At 39.3% G+C, this 21,960-nt stretch overlaps 1 pseudogene; it reads right to left on the bottom strand.

The window, feature by feature from the left end:
* Positions 1–600: 600 nt before the first annotated feature.
* Positions 601–4,163, bottom strand: LOC101696985 (AP-1 complex-associated regulatory protein pseudogene; annotated as a pseudogene).
* Between the last annotated feature and the right edge of the window lie 17,797 nt (positions 4,164–21,960).

Genomic DNA, 21,960 nt, shown 5'->3' with positions numbered 1-21,960 from the left:
TTTTGTTCAGATTGAATCAGTATCATTATACTAGGATATGTAACAAATGAGAAAGAAACTGATCTTTCAGCATTTCTTAGGTCATCTACTCAAATCAACTGTGCTTCCTATTAGAGAACAGAATTCTAAGAAGTCCTAGAACAAACACTGGTAGGAAAGGGAAACCATCCTATATCTGAACCTGACAATCCCTCCTCATGCTCCCTTCACATCTGCTAAGAATTCACGAAAAAATTCTGTAATATTTTCACAATAGATAAAGAAATAGGCTTGGGAAAGCATTCAAAGTAAAATTAATAAAGATTTTTAAAATGTGAAAATCTCCAAGAGTGAACAGGGATGCTGTATAAAGTTAATAGAAATTTAATTGATAACATGACATTAAATTGGTCTGAAAATGCAGAAGGCAGATGATAAAATTGCACTTAATTCTAAAGCAATTCAGATCTATCCTACCGCTCTTACACCTTCCTAATAAAATGACCATTTGCAGCATGGCTCCTCACTACCCCTTACACAAGGCTCAGCAAACCACAGCTACATTCTGGTTGATTTTTAACATTTGGTCAGAACTGATGAACAGGGTCAAACAGTTTTACACTATCGAATCTGCTGATCGGCATCAGACTGTTTTATGCCAGAATCAGACAGTTCTAACACAGGATTTACAAATCCGGAATACTTGGAATTGCCATTGTCGTCCATTTCGGCCCTGACGAAGTCGTTCTCCCTCTCCAGCCCGTTGGAGTCCTCGGAGGCGGAGATGTGGTTACTTCCGGTCTTCCTGCGGCTGGACGTCAGAGCTGCCAGAAGGATGTCCTTCTCTCTCTTGGAGCGTTCTCGCACCGGAAGCATTCTGTTCATCCCTTCCTCATCTTCCCACTCCAGTTCTAAAGACGTGTTGTTGTCATTTCTACTGGTGGATCTTATTTTGGTCATGAAGTCACAGCTGCTTTCTGTACTTGGTGTCAGCACTGTGGCATCTGAGGAGAGTCTACTACTTTGAAAAACTTCATACCGTGATTTTATATTTCTCATACAAGATTCAAAGTCATCTTCTGGTCCTGAACTCAGATGGTCGCCATTGGTGGGGTGGTGATACTGATGCACAACTCTCCACCTTCCTTGCTCTGTGAACTTTTGCTGCTTTGCTGCCCTGGCTGCTTCACGCTGTGCAGCGTATAAAGCCGCTTCTTCTAGTCTTAACTTCTTTTGTAAGGCTAACTGTTTCCGGATTTTCTTATCAGGATCTTTCTGCTTTTCAGCAATAGAATAATAATGCCTCTCTCATAGGTCAACAGTTTCTTCCTCTGTAAGAGGCCTATGACTGCTTCCTGGATTCTCTCCTTCATCACTTTGTACTAGATTCTCAAACTCTATAGTCAAGTGTTCACCCCTGGAGCATGTTCTAAAGTACTTGGATATTTCAGACCTCTCTGCGTTGGTCACACCATTCTCCCTGCACCACTCCCTGTTTTCCTACTGTCAGATGGCATAGAAATTACATCGTTTGTCTTGGAGAATTTCTCACTTTCTGGGTTTGGCTGTTAGTTTTCTCTTGGCTTTAACTTCTTTCTCTTTCCCCTGTACTTCTTGCACACTCAGAATTGGATTTAAAACCATGATTAGACTGAGATTTAGTTTTGAAGGCAAGAGTCCTTCATATGCAGTCTTCTGTGGAATCAAATCATGAGGGAGCTTTCCCTCCTTTTCCTACATGGAGGTTCAGGTACTGTCAGCCGGATCTACCCACTGAAAGTTCCATTGCATCTTATACCTACTGGTTTTGACAGCCACTGATATGTCCACTGTTCACTTGGCGGGTACACAAATCATGGTTTTCCAATTCTACCATTCTTTACGAATTTATTAGCGATATTAGGAACTTCACAGGAGGATCACAAACAGCTGAGCTGGTCTGTTTTAAGAGGCTGACAAGGGCCGGGGATTTAGCTCAGTGGTGCCGCTGCCTGCCTCGAAAGCTCAAGGAACTGACTTTGATCCCCCATACCCCCCCAAAAAAGGCCGATGAGAAGGCTACTGTAATGGAATGGCAGAGAAATGCTGCCAACTTGGATCATGTAACAGTAGGGGGACTAAGGAGAAGTAGTCTTGAACACCAGGCTGACAGGATTTGGTCATGTACTAGAGGTAGGAATGCATGTCAGGGATGCTGCCCAAGTGTTAGGCCTGCACAAGTAGAGGAATAGAGGTGTCATTTCCAGAGATGAGAGGTAGGAGGTCTGGATTTTTAGATGCCTTGAGCTTGACATTCACACAAAGCTGTGTCTGGGTGAGAGTCCTTCATTAGAATTCCAAGTAGCTCCTAGAAGTTTCCGTCCATAATCAGCTGCTCCAAAGCAGGGTGGATGGCAGACCGGCGTTGCAGAGAAGAAACAACATGGTGCACACATGGCAGCAGAGGCAGCAAGAGAGACCAGGCTGTTGTTTCATGATACAAGTTGATGAGTGAAGTAGGTGTGAAGGTGAAGAGCAGGAGGATTTCCTCCTGAAATTTTCCTAAGAAGGGCTTTTCCCTGTGGACATTTCTAGAAACCAGAAAAAAGATAAAATTAGAACCAGTGTGAACACATTTGCTCACTATTCTTCAAGACTGTTTCATTCAGTTACTTCATTTAGCATATGAAGGAAGCAATGCCAGGTTAACAGTGATACTTTCCCTTGGTCTCAGGATGAGTCTCTGGATAATATGATGATTGCATCCTGTTCAGTGAAGAGCCCTTGGAAGAGCCTTCTCTTTCTGAAGGCCACCACTGAAAGAATGTGGTGAGGGGGTGACTTATTCTTAGAGCCCTTCAGTAGCAAGGAGAACACTTTGTATGTGTAAAGGGAGAGACTTAAGACTGTGGAGGAATGTAGAAAACAGACTACACAGATACAAAATAATTCCAATGCTTTGTAGTGGGCTCAGGTAGTGAATTTCCCAAGGGTGATAGTAATAATAATAATAATAATAAAGAAATCATGGGATGATAATAAAACCTTTGAAATACTGCCAGTGCTACATATTGCAGGGTTTAGACACCAGTGGGCAGCTGTTTGGCTAAATGTGGTCCCCAGTTGTCAAGGACAGACCCTCCCTGATACAGAAGAAACAAATCAACCACGGGTTGTGGAGCACACACACGGTAGTGCCACTTAGGGGTGAAGACTTCAATCATCTCTGCCCTTAAGGAATTAGAAATTTGAAAATTTGCTTGAAATTTTAAGCTCAACCTTAAAATTTTAATTTTGACCATAAAATGGAGGCACACAATGGCTTTGTGAGTGGGGTTGTGTGGATCAAAAGTCAAGTACATTATCATGTGTCTTAGTTGATTGTCCTGTTTCCAACCAAATGGTTGACAGTTGTCAGTTACTCTGGAGCTAGACATCTATGAGGGTATTGTTAGGAATGAACTTGTGTTTTTCACTTCCAACGTGTTTAGTTTCCTCAGACCTAGAAGGTAGGACTTGCCACCTACTGTGTGATTTCCAGAAATCACTGATTCTCACCATAATGTTTTCTTCTAAAACCCAGAGGTGCTAATGATGGAAGTCCATCTCCTATTAGATTTTTTTTTGAGAATTAAAGGAATTAGCTTATTTTGTTTTGTTTTGGTTGTCCTTCTGACATGGTAAGAAACATGTAATGTGTTACAGGGAAGAGAACTTTGGGTTTCATAAAGGTGGACTTTGAAGTAGGTAGAGTTAACCTTGGTGACTGTGGGTTTGAGACATTTGCCCATAACTGGAAAGGGAAGATTTAGTTCAGGCTTGTTATTCTGTAGTAAGGAAATGAAGCCTTGAGAAGAGTTAAAGAAGAGAGAGAGAGAGAGAGAGAGAGAGAGAGAGAGAGAGAGAGAGAGAGAGAGAGAGAGAGAGAGAAAGAGCAACCGAGCTTTCCAATGTCACTCTTGGAATTAGCACCAGAGCCAGGGTCAGAACTCACCAGACCTTTGGCTCCTGATTCATAATCTTATATCCAGCCAGGTTCATTTTTGTGACTAAGATTGTAGAAGATGATTAGTTGTTGGTTAGTGGTATAATACTACACAAATAAAAAGTGTTGTTTTATTGAAATATGTCTCCAATGGGTGGTGGCAGAGGCATGGAGCCTTGGATACCAGCTGCTCCTGGAGGGTTTTTCCAGCTGCTACCATGGTCAGCTCTGTGGTGAAGAATCCCAGAAGTTGGGCATTCAGATAACATTGGGCCAAAGCAGGTCAAAGGCAAAACAGTTGAAGCTATTTGAGGAACAGGTGTAAAGAATGGAAAATTCATTTGGTCAGATGTGTGCTTAAGTCAGCACCACCCCAGTTGCTTGATTTTGGAAGAAAAAAAATCTTTATTCCATGTTCTTTTTCTCCTTTCCTCTTTCCTTTTCATTTTCTTTCTTATTTCTTCTCCTTTCTTTTTTAAATTAACATTTGTGGGTTCTTAAACATTTAAAGAAACTGGAAAAATCATTTCTCTTTAACTTATGAAGAGATATCAAAGGAAAATTGATTATTAGTCAAGTGATCTCTCTTTGCCCTATGCCAAAAGGACATATGATTTTAATGTAGCAAAAGGATTTTAGTTGTTTTATGAAAATTAAGTTTTTTGGCTCCTACTCTGAGACAACTTAATGTTTTCAGATATTTTTTCTCATTTAATTGAACAAAACTGCTGTGTGCTTCATATACACACTAAACTCCAGAGTGGGGTTTGTTTTCTTTATCTTTCATATTTTGCTGCAGTTCTGTATTCAGATTATTATTTTAAAATACATAAGCTATGACTTGCTTGTATATTATTGAATTTTTAAAAATGACATCCCCTAAAACCTTTTAAAATTTGTATCTGAATTTTAAAATTATAACTGTTCAAAGTATTTACTTTCTGTATTGGAAATATGGACATTTGTAGTTCAAATGTCATATTATCTTCAAAGTTACCCAATGAAGTGCAATCTATAGCAATTTGACACCCACCATCTTTCATTAATGAATGACAGAAGCAAGCAAGAAGATTGAGTTGGAAGTAGGCAACATTTACTTTTTTTTCTGGAATCTGTGTTTCCTTGCTTTATTTCCTACAGTACATTTTGTTTTAATGTAGTGTACTGTGTTTGCAAGTGTTTTGTGTGTCATCCTATCAGACTTCTCAATGGCAATGTATATACAGATATTGAAATTAACTTCAGAATAAGACTTTCTAATTAAAAAATAAAAATAGTTTGAATTTCTTGTGAGTCTAGAGCTAAATTTTAATTTTAATTTTGGATTGAATTATCATTATATTTATTACTTTTATATAGTTATGAAAAATAGTATAAATATATTGCCAACAATAATTACAAAATAGAAAAATTAACATTTTGGAAATTTATCTTTTATGAAGTTGGTAAGGCCTTTTGTTTTTCTGGGTATTCATAAATATAGGAACAGATCTCACTAATGGTAAGAGTGAAGGTTCAGTGTAAACTTAACTTTTTCCTTCCACTTACAGACGTGAGCACCAAGAGCAGTTTTTTCACAAATAAATAAGAAGATGGGAATGGAAGGTCTTTTATTGCGGCAGTTTCACAAAATTCTTTGAACTACAAGGGAGTTTTTGACCAAAAACACATAGTATTCTATTATCAAAATTATTATTAATGATCTATCACTTACAACTTGATGAGGTTCTATTTAAAGTTTTTAAAGTTAGAAGATGGCCTGGGATTTAGCTCAGTGGCACTGCACCTGCCTTGCAAGTGCCAAGTCCTGAGTTTAAAGTTGGAAGATGAACTTGTTACCCAGCATGCGAGTGTCTTGCTGGGAGGGGCTCTGGGCCCTGAGTGGGCCCTGCACATCCTTCCATCTGGACCCTGCACATCCTTGCAGAGCACCCCCAGAATGCAAGGCCCTCAGCTCTTTTCACCAGGGCTATTTATTGGAGTAGGTGAAGACCAGAGTAGCTTTTGCTTATATAAAAGTAGTGACTCCCTCACATTCAGCATGACCAAAAGCACAGTGTGTGTAGTACCTATTTAATTCATTCCTGTGTTGCTTGGGAAATAAACACAAACCAACATGCTGCGGTGCTTCTTGTTGTGCTGACAGTAATAAAGGTTGTAGACTCTGGCCCTGGAGTTTCACTGCTTGTGCCAGCATGTACAAAAACAGTCACAGATTATCTTATTTGCTTGAAACCAGGGTAAGTTGCAGGTCTTTACAAACTCTAAGATATTTATTATAATTTCTGAGGATAATGCAAAGAAGGCATTTCTAAGTTTCATTGAATGATGGTTAATGGCACCAGTTAATGTTTCACACAGAGACACTCTGTTTACTATGATAAATTCAAAGTATTGGAAAAATATAAATTTTATTAGCTTCAATGTATATTTTGTCTATATGATATTTTATAGAACATTTAAAAATTTTACTATGTACATGAAGTATATGTTCATCAAAAACTTGGAGCCATAGATTTAGTTAATTCCATTTTTGGGAAAGTCTGCCTGTATAACCACCCATTGACAAACTCAGTTCTTATTGGTCAACTCAATCAGCCAAAATCAACTTATTTGATATCACTTGCCTATCTTTATTTTTTCAATTGAAATAAATATGTTAATGCGCCCTTCTTGGACAACTATTTCATTTCTGAATGTAACAGCAAATTATGAATTTCCTCACATATCTCCTCAAAAACATGGAATTCAGTTCCCCTAACTTCATAACATTTGTTACATTAAAGGCAACATACAGTCTTCTGTGGAAATTTAGACTCAACTTTTTGTCAAATGAAGCTTGTTTATGAATAAAACAGCCTTTCACTGGGGATTTAAAGCATGAACCTGAGTAAGGAAGCCCCCACCCTACTCTGTTTCCGGGCATTGGAACAGCTCCACGGATGGAAGTACTTCACTCTTTCCAAAGAAAGGTTAATCAACACAAATAAAAGTATCAAAATTTGAAAATCACTTCCCTATTATACACCTAGAAAGCCCTTTGCATACTACAATTTTTAATGATAATTCTGCTTTCATGCTGTAATGCTGAACATGGATTATTAACTGGCATTGGAAATATCGCTGAATTCATTAATGTGTAAGGGAGCTATTTTGCCTACTGTAATTTTTGCCACAATTTGCTGAATAAAGTACATAGTGTCTGAATAGAGAACCAGTTTACTGTCAGAAATACTGTTTTTTAGATTCCTGAACCACATTCAGCCCTGCCTCCTGAATATCTCCCTCCACATTTCCAGTGGACATGTCAAACTCTGCATCTCTAGAATTGAGCTCCTAATCTCCAATTCTAAAATAACTATATCTTTAGCCTTTCCTCTCTCTGTTGATGGTGACATTGTTTCATTATTTAGGCCAAAGTCATCCTTAGTTCCTTTCTTCATCTTCACCCCAAATTCAAATTATCAGGAAATCTTATAGGCTCCCCTTCAAAATATATCTAAAGTTGGTCATTTCTCATAATTTCTACCATATCTACCTTATTCTGGGGCACTATCTTCTTCTGTCTGAATTATTGCAATGACCTACTGAAAAACAGCAGAGCCTTGCTTCTGCCTGAGTCTTCTTATAGCTTATTTTCAAGTGAACATCCCAAATGATCATTAAAAAACATATGTCAGATTATGTCCACCCTTTGCCCAGTTCCTTGTAACATGTCCCTCTTTAGTCACAATAAAATCCACTGTCTTTACAATGGCCTACAAGATCCTACATGGTTCTCTCTCTCTCAATTTCCCCATCTCAACCTGTAGCACTCTTACCTTTTTCCTGCCCCCTTCACCACCCTGACTGGAATCTTTGATGTTTCTTCTGCATGACAAAGCTACTTCCACTTTGAGATTTTACTATTCATTGTTTCCTCTGTCTGAAATGTTTTCCATAAATAATACTATGGCTGACACTTTCACCTTCTTCAGGTTTTTGTCACTTTGATGAGACTTACTCTGAGAGTGCAATTAAAAATTGCTACCCATATTCCCTGCCTTAGCACCTGTATTCCCTTTTACCCTCTGTAGGAGGCATCTCTAGATATCCACAGGAATATTCCCCTCCAGGTCTCCACCACCAGTGTAATTCCTTCCCCTTCAGTAACTTGTTTCTAACTGATAGAATATAGCAAAGTTGAGGGATATTACTTTTGTGATTAGCTTATATGAGCTTTTTGTCACTATACTTGACCATGGCAGGACAAAGGATGAAAGATTACTCAGAGTCCATGTTTTACCTTCAAGAGCCCAGAGGGAATGCCTTTTGCCTGTGACTGCTTAGCATGAGAGTCTCAAAACAAAACAAAACAAAACAAAACAAAAAACAGCCCTGAACTGAAGCTTCTGTGGCTTTTTATTGATAGAATCAGGAAGCAAGGATAAAGGACAAAAGGTCAAGAATTCATGTAGAGGACAAGGTAAGGACAGGGTAGTCTGTTACATGACTGACCTTAGGGCTAATCTAAGTAATTAATCAGAGTTTGGGAGGACAAGGCCAGAGCATACATTCCTTAAGGCAATATGTTTTCATCCTACTTGGACTGTGGCCCTGTAGGCTTTTTTTTTTTTTTGCTACTTTTTTTTATTCATTAAGTTTATTGGTACATTTCAGGTATGCAATATGATGACATTCATCATTGGGATTTTGTACCTGTACATGATGTATCTTGGTTCCTATTTTTTCCCCCTTCCCCTGCCCTCCCTTCAACCCCTCCACCCCTCCCTATTTACAAAGACTTTGTTTCTGTCTTTTTCTTTTCTCATATTTTTTCCCTTCCTTTCTTTTAATCTGTAACTATGCACTCTGGGAGGTCTGGGCTTGTGGGTCCAAGGTTCCCTTATCTCTGCCATTTCACACATACCTCTGGCCAATGCTCCCACAGATTTTGACTTCTGTTTTGCTAGCAGACTCTCTATATCACCTTTTCAGTTTACACATTTTTATAAAGTAAGTTTCCATGTGGGAGAAGTTCATGTAAGGGAGAAAATGAGGGACTCTGGTCAGCAACCTGATAGTAACTGAGGCAGTCAGTCAAACAAGTTGTACAGAACTGCACACTGTCTACCATTGCTAAATGAACTTAGAAGTGGATCCTGCCTATCAATTCAGCCTTTGGGTTAGACTACAACCTAGGGCTGACACTCTCATTGCAGCCTTGTGTAAGGCACTGCATGCAGTCAAATTGGGCCCAGATTTCTGTCCCACAGAAATTATGAGATAAAAGTGTATATTGTTCTAAGCTGTTAAATTGCATGGCAATTTGTTATTCATAGTAGATAACTTATACTTCTCTTTATTTTCCCCTGCTAGATTATACATTCAATGAGGGCAGAAGTCTTTGTTTGGTTGATAAGACAACTTAAGTACCCTCAATAGTGCTTCATATTTAGTGGTTATGCATATTTGTTGGATGAATGAATGAACAAATCACTGAATTAGGGAATAATGCTCTTGGCATTTAGCAACATCGTAGCTATCAACAGTATACTAATGTAACTTTTTTTTTTTTTACAATCGTGTAACAGTTTCCATCTCACATGATAAACATTGCTAAATTGTAATACTCTCAGTTTTCATTAACAAAAATGTGTTGGTTTTCAAATCTGGATGTTTGAAAATAAAAGATATTGCAAGACAGTTTATTGTTTATGTCTAATCTTAAGTGACTCTGCTTTGAAGTAATACATTCTTTGATAGTAAGGAAGTAAAAAGTTGCAGTTATTAAAGTTGTCATCACTCCTACTTTTTTTCTATATGCATGTATGTAAACTCTGAACATCCTGGCATCTGTCCAAAATCTGTGTCTAATGGCAGACTATGTACAAACAGAAATACATTAAAGATGGGTAAAATAGGAAGCTTTATTGTAGTTTCATGGAATCTTGAATGAAGAAGGTTTTGCAGACAATAACATTTCAAATTGTTCTTTTGCTTGACACCTCAGAATTTTTTTTACAACTTGAAAAACTTCAACATAAGAGAAACCAAGAGGATTAAAGGTATAGATTTCTGTTTGTGAAGTGTGAGAAACAGAGCTCTGAAAGGAGGTGAAAAGGACAACTAGACAGAGGTAGCAGATGAGTCTCAGTATGGTATATATGAAAGCCAAGGACTAGAAAGTGATTCGCCTAGAACTTTCTATGTCCTTATATCTGGTAGACCGACCCTGTTTACTCTAGTCCTTTGACAACTAACTAGCTGAAAAATGTTTTCGTGGGCTTGGAGCAATGTGGAAAAGATTTGAGGAACGCAGTGGGTATTTTTTATGGCACTCTGGGATAACTTTCTTCACATAAAAAGATTTATTATGGCATGGAGCTAAAATTTTTGTCATTCTCAGAGCTTGTGACATTTGAATCACAAATTCTGTAGGTTTAAGTGAACTTGCATATAAAATGGTGACATGAGTTCCCTCCAGTGGAAAATGTTTAAGATTACAAAAGGAGGCAAACAAATCTAAACTTGAGGCAGAGTCCAGGAGACTGCTCTTTACATTTCTCAATTGTTGTAAACAGTTTCATTCAGAACATCAGATTGCATTGCACCATACTGAAATATACTCTATTTTCAAATAATAGAGTGTTAGTTTCATAAATTCTTTCATATATGTAATTTACATTCCATCTGGAAGTCTTATCATACAAGAATAAAGAGGCTACATTTCTTTCTCTCTCTCTATATATCTCATTAATATTTAATTTGTGTAAATGAATAGACACTAAATTTGTAGAGTGATGTGATCATAGGGAGCATTGGTTATATTGTACAGAAAGTAGTTTGGCATCATTTATCCACTCAGCAGTACTCAAGGAAGGGTGAAGAGGATCTAGCAGAGGCCATTGCAGCTGGTGCATTTATCTGCAACCATATAAAAACCTTCCTGAGAAGTATCAGAAATTTTGGCGTATTTAGCGGGGCACTGTAGGGAGCTAAATTTCTGCTGAGCTTGTAGATAAGAGCAAGTGCAGTGACACTTGGTTAATGATACCACATTTGCCACCACATTCCAGTGAACACTGGGGTCCTGTGAAAACTCAGGTTACATATAAAAACCTTGTGAGCGACAACTGGTAAAATCCTTTCCTTTTTCCTATCAGCTGCTTCTTGAGTTACCAGTGGCCCCCCACCTCTTTCACTAAAAGCAGGGTTAGGAACCACTGTTTTTGCAATGACTCTGGATGAAGTAAGTCTTTCTCTCCTTGATCAGAATCCTCTCCCGAAACCCTCTGGTGGACTAGTTGAGACAGGACTCTGGTGCTCCCAGAAATCATCTGAAGGCCAAATGGGAGGGTGGTCCCCATGATGGTGGCAGGAGAGTGAGGAGGTAAACTGCCTGGCCTTCCCCGTCATCACACAGAGTGGCACTCCCTCCCACCTGTTTCTCCACTTGGCCTGCCCTCCAAGACCAAGACTGGCGAGTTGCCTAGTTAATGTTTAAACCTAAAACCTGTTAAACAGAAGGAAATTCCCCACAGCACAAAAGGCTTTCATGCTGAAATCTCTCTTGTGTTTCTCTTGGGCAGAGAACACTAGACTGTTATCTCAATAATCCCATTTATTCTCTCAGAGAAGAATGTTATTAGCATTTATGCGGAGAAAGAAAAAATTCTAAGACTCTAGGATTTTAAGGCAAGGGGAGGGCACTGAGAGATTAATGGAAGCTGACACCAATGTGGGTCTTGTGTTCTTTGAACACAAACTAACTACAAGGTTGTCCTTGAGGTGTAGTCACAGAACAGCTGGCATTCAATGGGAGACTCAGTGAGAGTAGTTTCTAGAAGGGCCATACCCTGAGCTCTTTTGTGATAAGGTAATCATTGACCTGTCCTAACCACACTGGAAGAATGTTTTGAAATTCTGATTAAATATGGTTAATGTGGGCAACAGGAGAAAAGAATGAAGTAAATGTTTGACATTTAGCCTGTGTACAGGAGGAGAGAAAACTAAAGAAAACTCTACTCAAATAAACTTCACTTTATTTGTAGCTGTATAATAAGAACAAAGGAATATGTATCAGAGGAGTCCACACCTTTTTCCCCTCCTTGGAGTATCCTGCACACCTCTTCTAAGCCTCTATCCTTTCTCCTAGGGGTCTAGAAGTTGGTCTCCTGAGGGGCTGGGAAATAACAAGGATTGATCCCACAGGCAGAAGAAGAAATGCTTATTAGGGTACTTTTCACTGTAGTGTCATGGTCCCTTACAAGCAATCTCTGGAAAGTGGATAGGTAAAATTTCAGTGCAAAAAAGGGATGATGGCCAAAAGATAAATTAATATTTTGCTTACTGATGTCCCCTAATGTATTAGAACTACTGAATGACCGGTTATATTCTCACAGTGGTTGACCTGCTAACGCATCCCAGCTTCCAGACACCTGTGTGCGTCACACAATGCACTGCTCTCCCTCTTCCACACCACAGTTCCATTTTTATCATGGCTCAGGTATATGGCCCAGATATGCAAACTTCTGCTCAGTTCCAGTGGCCTTTCCCTGCCTCTTCCCTAATGGGTCACTCTTGTGCCTGATCATAGCCCCTTCCACAATAAAAATCAACTGTCTATTACATCCATTTTCCAAGTGGTAGTATTCCTTCTTCCTATTTTAGGAGAGCTGATCCTAACCTCTTCAAAGAGGAACTACTTCAACTACTTCACAGTTTTAAGATGAAAAAGGAGACGTGCAACTTTATCTTTTATTAGGGTTTTTGCTATTGTGTAAATAAATTACCTGCATGTGAAATTTGCCTACCCATTTCTGGGCTCCTGCTCTGCACTGAATTTCTAGCAGATCTCAGGGGGCATAGATGTTATTTATGAGTATGTTATGGAATAGATGACATGACAAGCTTCATTCTGTAAGTGACAGTAATTGGCTCAACACCTGCTAGGCTGATGCATCACGGGTAAATAACAAAAGTGCAGGACTGAGGAGCAGGGACACAGAGAGGAAATGCTGTTCCTTCTGGTTGCCAGTTATTGCACTGATTTTGTGAGACGTAATATCGTTATAAGGTAGGGAATGAAGAGACAAGATTACTGTGTTCCTGGCGCTTAGAATTTGTCAGAGAACTTAGACATGTCCTACTCATGCCAGCGATCATCTGGAAAGGAGTCAGAGACAGCCAGGAGGCCTGTGGCAAGCTGTGAATTCTTACAGAGGAATCTCTAAATAGAAGACTGCGAGAGCTTGGGTGCTAAATAAGCCAGTTGTAATCAAGATCATGCTAACTATTGGACAAACTTATGGTGACCCCTGGAAAAGAGTTTAAGAATGATGCACCAAGAAGTTTTCTAATCAAATATGGGAATGTCATATTACTTTTTTAAAGGTTCAGGTTTAGCATTGTAACCATTAAGCTAAACTGAGGGGGGAAAAAAAGAAAAAAACACTTGTATGGTAGAAAAATACAAAGACTATCATAAAAGAAAAATTACATACAGGGAGAAAATATCTGCAATATAAATATTAATTAATAAAGAGTGAGGTATCCATAATACATTCTATGTAGATTTTGAACAAACTGATTAATATATAAAGTGAGATTATAATATAAAAACAGGCAAAGGTTATTCTATCAGCCAAATCTCAGCAGGAAGCAGTGGCTTTCTAAAAGGATTTTAGTGAAGAAGAGTTGAACAAAGGGGCTATGTCCAGAACAGTGACCAGGATTGATAGGATTGTGCATGGGGGCATATACTTGTAATTCCAGCACTCAGGAGGCTGAGGCAGGAGGATTGTCACAAATTTAAGGCTAGTTTGGGCTACATAGTGAGTTCAAGGCTAGCCTAAACTATATAAAGAGATCGTGTTTCAAATAAGTAAGTAAGTAAATAAATAGGGAAACACCTGGAGGCAGAAGGAGAAGGAACAGTGTATTGGAGCTTGAAGAGATCTTGGAGGACCAAGGTCTTCTCTCCTCAGCCTGAGCCACAGCAAGACATAGAAGTAGAAGGAAGGAGAATGGATCTGTGCTGCAGGCGGGTAGACAGAATAAGTAGGATGGTGTTACGGTTTGTGTCTAGATGTCCTCCCCAAAGCCTCATGCAGCCATAGCTGCAGCTTTTTGGAGGTGGCTGACTCTAGGGTGTGTGATGCTGGGATTAAGGGTGCCCCACCCTGGGTGTGAGTGCTACCTGCGCCCAGGGAGGGTAGCCTGGCCTGGATGAAATATAAGGGACAGAAAGAAGGCTTGGTTCTACTGCTTCACTACTTTGCTGCTTTGCTGCCTCGCCTGGACTGTCTCTCCTCTGCCATGTTCCTCTGCCATGCCACCCTGCCTTGGGGCCAGCAGATTGTGAACTGAAACCTCTACAAACTGTGAGCTGAAGTAAACCTTTCCTCCCTTAGCCTCTGGTGTTGGGTATTTTGTCTCAACATCAAAGAAGTAACTAAGACAGACAGATGGTTACAACTAGGAATGATATCTGGAAGTGTAAATAGGAATTATAACATAGTTTAAATGACTTACTTAAAGCCCCTCAATCTTACTAAAAATAGTGAAATGTAATTTTAGCAATAAGATACTATTTTCTCACATTAGACTGGCAAAACTTAAAAAAATATAAACAAAACAATAAACAACTCCATAGTATTATTGAGGATAAGTAGAAATTCCCATACATTATTATTGATATAAATTGAATATTCTCCAGTCTTGGAGAATAATTTGCCATTAACTCTCCATTTTAAAAATGCTCTTTGACCCAGAAATCCAACCTGTAGCAGCAGCACTCATTGAGCAACAGTGGAGCTGAATTAGTGGAACTGACAGTTGTTCTCAGAAGGAAACACCATCTCTGCCCTTCTAGAGGTGACAGTCCCTAAGGGAAGATATCATTCCTTACCCATTGCTTGTAATTTGTGTCCCAATGATATAGGTCAACAAACATTTATGGAGTGCCTGCTGTGTGCCAAGTTCTTATCAGACACCAAAAATACAAAGAAAGTAAACTTGGGCCCTTGTTTTGAGGGCTCATAATCATGTAGTAAGACAGTTATAAGAAAATTTGAATATAAGGCGATAAAGAGGAGGAATAGCAGGAACATTCACAACAAAATTTGGGAGTGAGGAGGAGGAGGAGGAGAGCAACATTCCACCTTGGGATTCAGAGAGGATGCTCTTAGGGAAGTTAACATTTGAGTTTTGAGAGATAAGCAAGGGTTATTCAGGTTGGTGAAGGGGAAAAGGCACTCCAAATGAAGTACCATGGTCAAAGCCTCAAAGCAGGAAACAGAATGGTGTGTTCAGGAGAAATAAGATAGCTTAGTGGATATTATAGCTTCTGCTAGGGTGCAATCACAGGAGGACATATTTTCCTGAAGTTCAGACAAAAGGTACAGAACACAGTTTTAAAGAGATTGGGCATTAGCAAATGTGTAACAGTCCTTGAGAGACACAAATAAATGAGGGGAGTTCTAAGACATCCCCAGATCTCTGTTTTGCAATAGTGTCCTGGGTTTGGTATGGGGAAGGGAACCCAAATAAACCCCAGTGGACTCTCTGAGTTGAGGATGCGGAGTTAAGAATCTTAAGAAACCAAAGTGGTTATATTTCACTGCAAATTACAAAACACTGCCAAGAAAAATGAAAGGAGACCAAATAATGGAGAGATAGGCTATGCTTATGGTTTTGAAATCTAGTATTGTAAACATGTCAATTGTTTTCAAATTATTCTATAATACATTGCAACCCCAAAGAAAATTCCCTAAACTGAGCATCCCAGTAGAAAATGGCAAGCTCATTCTAAAATTCACAAGGATCAAATAATAATTTTTAAAAAGAACAAATTTAGAAGTCTAATATTATCTCATTTCAAGATTTACTATAAAGCTACAACAATCACCTTTGTCTGATATTGGCATTAAAAGAGACAATAGCATAGGATAGCGAGTGCAGAAATAAGCCTATACATAAATAGGCAACTGATTCTAACAAAGGTGGAAAGGAGATCTAGTGGAGAAAGGATAGTCTTTTAACAAGCGAGTCTGGAACAGCTGCATATGCATGTGGTAGGGGAGGGCTGATCCATAGTCTAGCCACATAAAATTATCTCAAAATGGATCATAAACCCAAGTGTAAAACCTAAAACTATAAAACTTCTACAAGAAAAATCCAAGGAAATCTCTGTGACCTTGGGCTATACAAACATTTCTTAGGTACCAAAAGCATGATCCATAAAAGGGAAAAAAGAAAATTAGTCTTCATCAAAATTAAAACAATTGGTGTTTACAAAACCCACTATTGATGGAATAAAAAATAAGAGACTGGGAAAATATTTGCAGATTTTTATAGCTCATAAAGAACTTCTTTCCAGAATATATAAGAGAAATGAACTATTGATAATGTGAAACAACAGGAATACATATAAAAATAATTATACTTAAAGAATTCAGGCAAAAATAATAAACATTAGATAAAAATTAGAGAAATAATTTATTTTAAAACTAGGAAGTACAAGCTAACGCTATAACTACAGGTAGCACATAGTTATTTGCTTGGGGAGATGGGGCTGGAGATGGTTGGGGAGGAGGTATTACAAAGGGCCATGAATGAACTCCTGGGAGTACTGTATAGATATTTTCACTATCATGATACTAGTGACAATTTCAAGGATGTACACATCTGGCAAGAAAGTATCAAACGGTACATTTTAAGTAAGTATAGCTTATTATAAGCCAATTATACTTCAACAAAACTATTAAAATATTGACAGTAACATAATAGAAACTAAGATTGGAAATATAGGAAAAGGACAGATGGTGGAGGGTCTCATATACCCCAGTCTTTACCTCATGCCATACCTCATTGGTTGAATAGTGGCCAGATCACATTTTGAGCCACAGCTTCTGGCAGTTGTTTAGGGGATAAACTGGAGGGCAAGACTAGAAGTATAGTGACTTCCTGCTATGATTTAGATATACATTTTCCCCCAAAGTCTCATATATTCAGAAGTGGGGCTTTCAGAAGGTGATGGAATCAGTGGACTAATCTATTGATGAGTTATAGCTGAACATACATCTGGAGGGGGGGCCTGGTTGGAGGACATGGGTCACTGGAGTCATGATCGGGAAGGTGTACTCTTTTTCTTATAACAACTTCTCATTTTATTTATTTATTTATTTAGGTTTTTTTTTGGGGGGGGTACCAGGGATCAAACTTGGGACCTTGAGCTTGCGAGGCAGGTGACAGAATCACTGAGCTAAATCTCTGGCTCTGGAAGGTGTGCTCTTGTTCCTGGATCCTCTTGTTTCTTTCTGCTTCCCAGCTTCCATGATATAAACAACTTTTGTCCACCATGCCCTTCTGCCATGCTAGTACTGCCTTGGAGCCAGCCAACTCTAGATTGAACCCCCTGAAAGAGTGAGTCAGAATAAATCTGTGCTTCTTTAACATACAGGTATTGAGTATTTTATTCCAGTAATGGGAAAGTGACTAGCATAGAAAATTGGTACCAAGTCAGCGGTGTGACTATACCTGACCATGTATCTCAGAAGCCTTTGGAACTGGTTTGAAGATGTTTGGAAAAGTTTGGAGATGTGAGGTAAAAAAAACCTAGAATGATGTAAGCCAAGTTTAATTGGTGATACTATTTGGAGCTCATAAGACCGAAGAACTCATAGGAATGTGGACAGCAGAGCCTAGGCTCATAAGGTTTTAGTTGGGAAAGAAATTTCTTCTGAAATTTGGACTAGAGGCCATGCATGTTAAATTCTGACAAAGAGATTGTCTACATTTTGCCCATGTCTTAAGAATATGTTAAGGTGATTTGTGTGTGTGTGTGTGTGTGTGTGTGTGTGTGTGTGTGTGTGATACTTAGAATTGAACACAGGGCCTCCCTTAGGGATTACAGTAAAGGAAAGTGTCTGGCTTTTAAAAAAATTTTTTGAGACTTTTTGAGACCCCTACACACTCTTTCTACGTAAGTTGGTCTGGCTTCATAATCATGATCCTCCTGTCTCAGCCTTCTGAGTGCTGATTTGCAGGTGGTGGACTAATTGATCTGGTGGAAGAGATTTCAAGACAGCTCCATGTTCAGAATGTAGCACGGACACTCCTGGCTGCTTTCAGCCAGATCTACAGTGAGAATCAGAAGAAAAAAAATCAGAGTCAAAGATTGTAAAAAAAAATTGGAGTTTGGCAAAAAGAGGAAGTGCCTATGTAATTGGGGCCAAGGAGAACACATTGTGGTGGCACATACCTCTAATCATAGCATTCTGGGAGGCTGAAGTAGGAAGATGGCAAGTTTGAGCCAAGACTAGGCAACTTAGTGAGCTCCTGCATCAAGATAAAATATGTTTTTAAGAAAGGGTGGAGATGTAGCTCAGAGCAAAGGCCCTAGGTTCAATTCTTAGTATCACACGCAAAAGGGGCCCCAGGGTTCCTTGCTCATTCAGGGCTGCTTGCAGTGATTCAGGCACTTAGAGGCTGCTACAGATGTGATTTGTGGGGCCCAACTACTGCTTGAGCTGGCAGCAGACCTTGGAATCCTTGGAAGTGGCAGAATCTAAAGAACATTTGTTGGAGGAAGAGCCCTCATTGATTTAGAAAGAATAGAGGGTAGAGAAGAAATTAGTGGAATGAAGGGCTTTCAGAATGGTCAGGCAAAAGATGTAAGGCTTGACTAAGAGTAGTGGGTGTGGAGAAGGTGAGGTTGCCTGGGTTTGAGAGAAGGGGGGAGGACTTCATTGACTGTTGATGGAGAGGGAGAGTTTAGAAAGATGTCCATTTGGCGAGAATAAGTTCAGTTGGAATATTTTGTGATGCTATCTAGTAGGGTGCATGATTAGTGGCTTTAATTATCAGGGAAGACTTGATTAATTTGCAGATTTGAGCATCAGTGACATCTTTACCATAAGGCAAAGGAGTTTATTGATCTGCTCTTCTATTCCTACAAATATGTATCATGGAACAAAAAAAAAGTGTGAGGAAGAGGCAGGTATAAATCCATCTTCCTGGCTTATTTTTGATCATATCTGCAGAAAGCTAGAGTTGACATTCTATGATGTTTGAAAGGTGATGGCCCAGAAGGAGAAACCCATTAGTCTCTTTCCTTTCCCAGAACATCTTTTATCCTTCTGCTGGGGGTGGCTGGTAGCACAACTCCTGGAAGATATAGGATGATGCATGAGGCTGAGCTGATGGCTGAAATCAAAGAAGCCCCAAACCTGTTCTCAGAGAAGCTGCAGGAGCCATAAATTGCTGGTAGAAGCAGACCCAGTGGCTGGTGATCAAGAGTCAGTGAAACAGAAGCACTCACAACCAGTAGGTTTCCCTTTGGTCCTTGATCCAGCTCAGAGCAGGAGGATTCCAGGTTCTTATTCAGGCCTTATTTTCCTTTGGATTTCCTTAGTTAGGGTGGCAATTTCAACACTCTGCAGAGTGATTCTGCTATTGTGCTGACTTGCATTCCCAAGAGAGCATTGAAGAGCCCCGATCTTGCAATGTTTTCCCCTGGGATTTTCAGGGGCTTCTTACAGTGTTGGTCTTTATGACCTCATAGATGTCATTTTTGCAGATGAGGGAAAATAATCCTGTGAATTTGTCTCTGCTTTCTGGAAAATATAAGATAAAACTTTCACCAACCACATTGAGGGTCTCTTACTAGTCTCTAAGACAGATCATATACTATGCATAAATTGTGTTTTTGTATGAGTAGTGTGTGTATGTGTTGAAAGAGGTGGATTAGTGATGAAGCAAAATTTAAACAAGCATTTTAGTTTACTTGATGTTACCAAAGAGTTTTAAAGAAAGAAGCCATATTGGAACTCACCCTGGACTTTAAAACCACGATGAGGGCAGTAACCTTACATTTTACATAAGCCCTCCCTTCCTCTTCCTATCTTTTACTCCTTCCTTCCTTCCTTCCTTCCTTCCACAAACTTTTATTGAACATCTTCTGTGTGCCTGCTATTAGAGTTAGTGCTGTGGCTATGGAAATGAATCAGAGGCATTCCTTGTCCTTGAGAAGATATGGGCCCTTGCTGTATATTGATAATACCCTCTACACTCAAAAGCAGGTGTGTTTTGTAGACCAGTCAACAATAACTAGCTGTATATTACCTTAGTGCTGTAGCTGACTCACCTTCTTGGTGGCCTCCATGGAGTTCTCCCCTAGCTATGCTATTGGATTTGAGTTGATCCATCCACATTCTGTCATCCATGCCCCTGATGATGAAGGGCAGTCCTTTTATTGATGACTGATTATAGCTGGAGTCAGAGTCTATGGTTCTGGAGGTAGAAAAGTCAGCTGGAATGCAGCTTTGAGAACTTGAATTAATTAATATAAAATCTGAACAATGCATTAGAATTAAGCCCCTCATGTATAATCCATTTATCTTTCTCCTGGGACATCACCATTGTCATATTAGCATGTTCCAAGATCACTAATAAAAATAATACAAACCTGCAGAGGGGAACTTCTCCAAAAAATTGTCTATGGCCTCTGGATCCATGTTCTCATCTTTTACTCTCTCCTTTCTCCAACAGTTGGACTTCTGTTCTCTCTGCAGTGAAATTAAACTTGCAAGGTCACCAATGCTTTTCATACTGCTAAATTCAGCTGTTGTTTTTCTACTCCTATTTATTTGACTTGTTTGGACCACTTGTTGTATCTTCTCAGTTATTTTCTTGGCTATTTCTGTGTTTGTCCAGTAAATATTAGTATGATCCCGGAACCCCAAACTCTGCTGCAGTTATGATCTCTCCCTGGTAATTCTATAGAGCCCAAAGCTTTACATAGTACCCACATGCAGATGACTCAAAGTTCACTTCTCCTCAGCCTTTCTCCTCAGACATTCAGCTTCCTACTTGAAGTCTATGTTTGGAAGTCTACGAAGTAACTCAAATTTAACTGTTTATTCTCATCTCTACTTTATGTTTTTCCCTTCTGCTTCCATATTGCAGGAAATGAAATTCAATAGCTGAGGCCTGAACTCCAGTTTGGTGTCATTTTGTTCGTTTTCCTCACACTCCACAGCCACATTCTCCAAAGTATATTACATAACCATCTCCTCATTCCAGTACTGCTTTATTCCAACATTGCTTGTCCGATTTACGACCAGTTTTGCTTCCCTTCAATCTGTACCTAATCAGCCATAAAAGATTTAAAAATCATAAATCAGATTATTTTAAGATTTAAAATCTTGCACTAGAGTTCCATTTTACTTAAAACAAAATGTGAAAGCTTTATCATGACTGCTCCATAAATTACATGGACCCTGCAGTTTCTCTCAGGTCAGTCCCCACCACCTCCACTCATATACTGTTTGCCAGCCACACTGGCTCCCTTCCATTATGTGGATATTGCAGCTCATGCCCACTTCAGTACCTCTGCATTTATTCCCAGGTGTCCCTGTGGCCATCTTCTACTTTACATTTTCTGTCTGGGTGAAAACATCATTGCCTTAGAATGGCTTTCCCTGAGCTCCTGAAAATGTGAGGCAGCCTTTTCACCCTAGTACCTCATTATGTCTTAATTTTATCAGTATTGGTCATGACCTGAGATTACCTTGTTCACTTATTTATTGTGCATTGCTTATTAATTTTTTGGTACCGGGGATTGAACTTGGGACCTTCTGCTTGCAAGGTAGGTGGCGAAACCACTGAGCTAAATCCCCTGCTATTGTGCATTGCTTATCTTCTGCCAGTAGAATGAAAACGTGGTGCAAGCTCAGATCTTGATACTGTTATCCAACACTCAATTTCCAGGGTCTACAACCAATCTCCAGAGCAGTAGCAATTGCCCTATGTCACACCTCTGCTCATGACCGCTCACATCTTCCCATTTCATGCTGAGTGAAAGGTCTTGTACATTTGATGACCTAAATATCCTTCATGATTGGCAACATCTCTCCTACCTGCCAACTACACTTGCTGAGCTCACTCTTGTCACACTAGCCTGCTTACAAAATGCTGAACATGTGAAGTACGATGCTTTCCCAGAGTCTGTTCTCTTTCTGTCCCTGTGTGAA

This window comes from Heterocephalus glaber, unplaced genomic scaffold, assembly GCF_053883595.1.
Source record: "Heterocephalus glaber isolate CG9 unplaced genomic scaffold, H.glaber_assembly_v1.0 deba00001523, whole genome shotgun sequence".
NCBI lineage: Eukaryota > Metazoa > Chordata > Mammalia > Rodentia > Bathyergidae > Heterocephalus > Heterocephalus glaber.
This window is presented reverse-complemented; position numbering and strand designations above follow the sequence as displayed.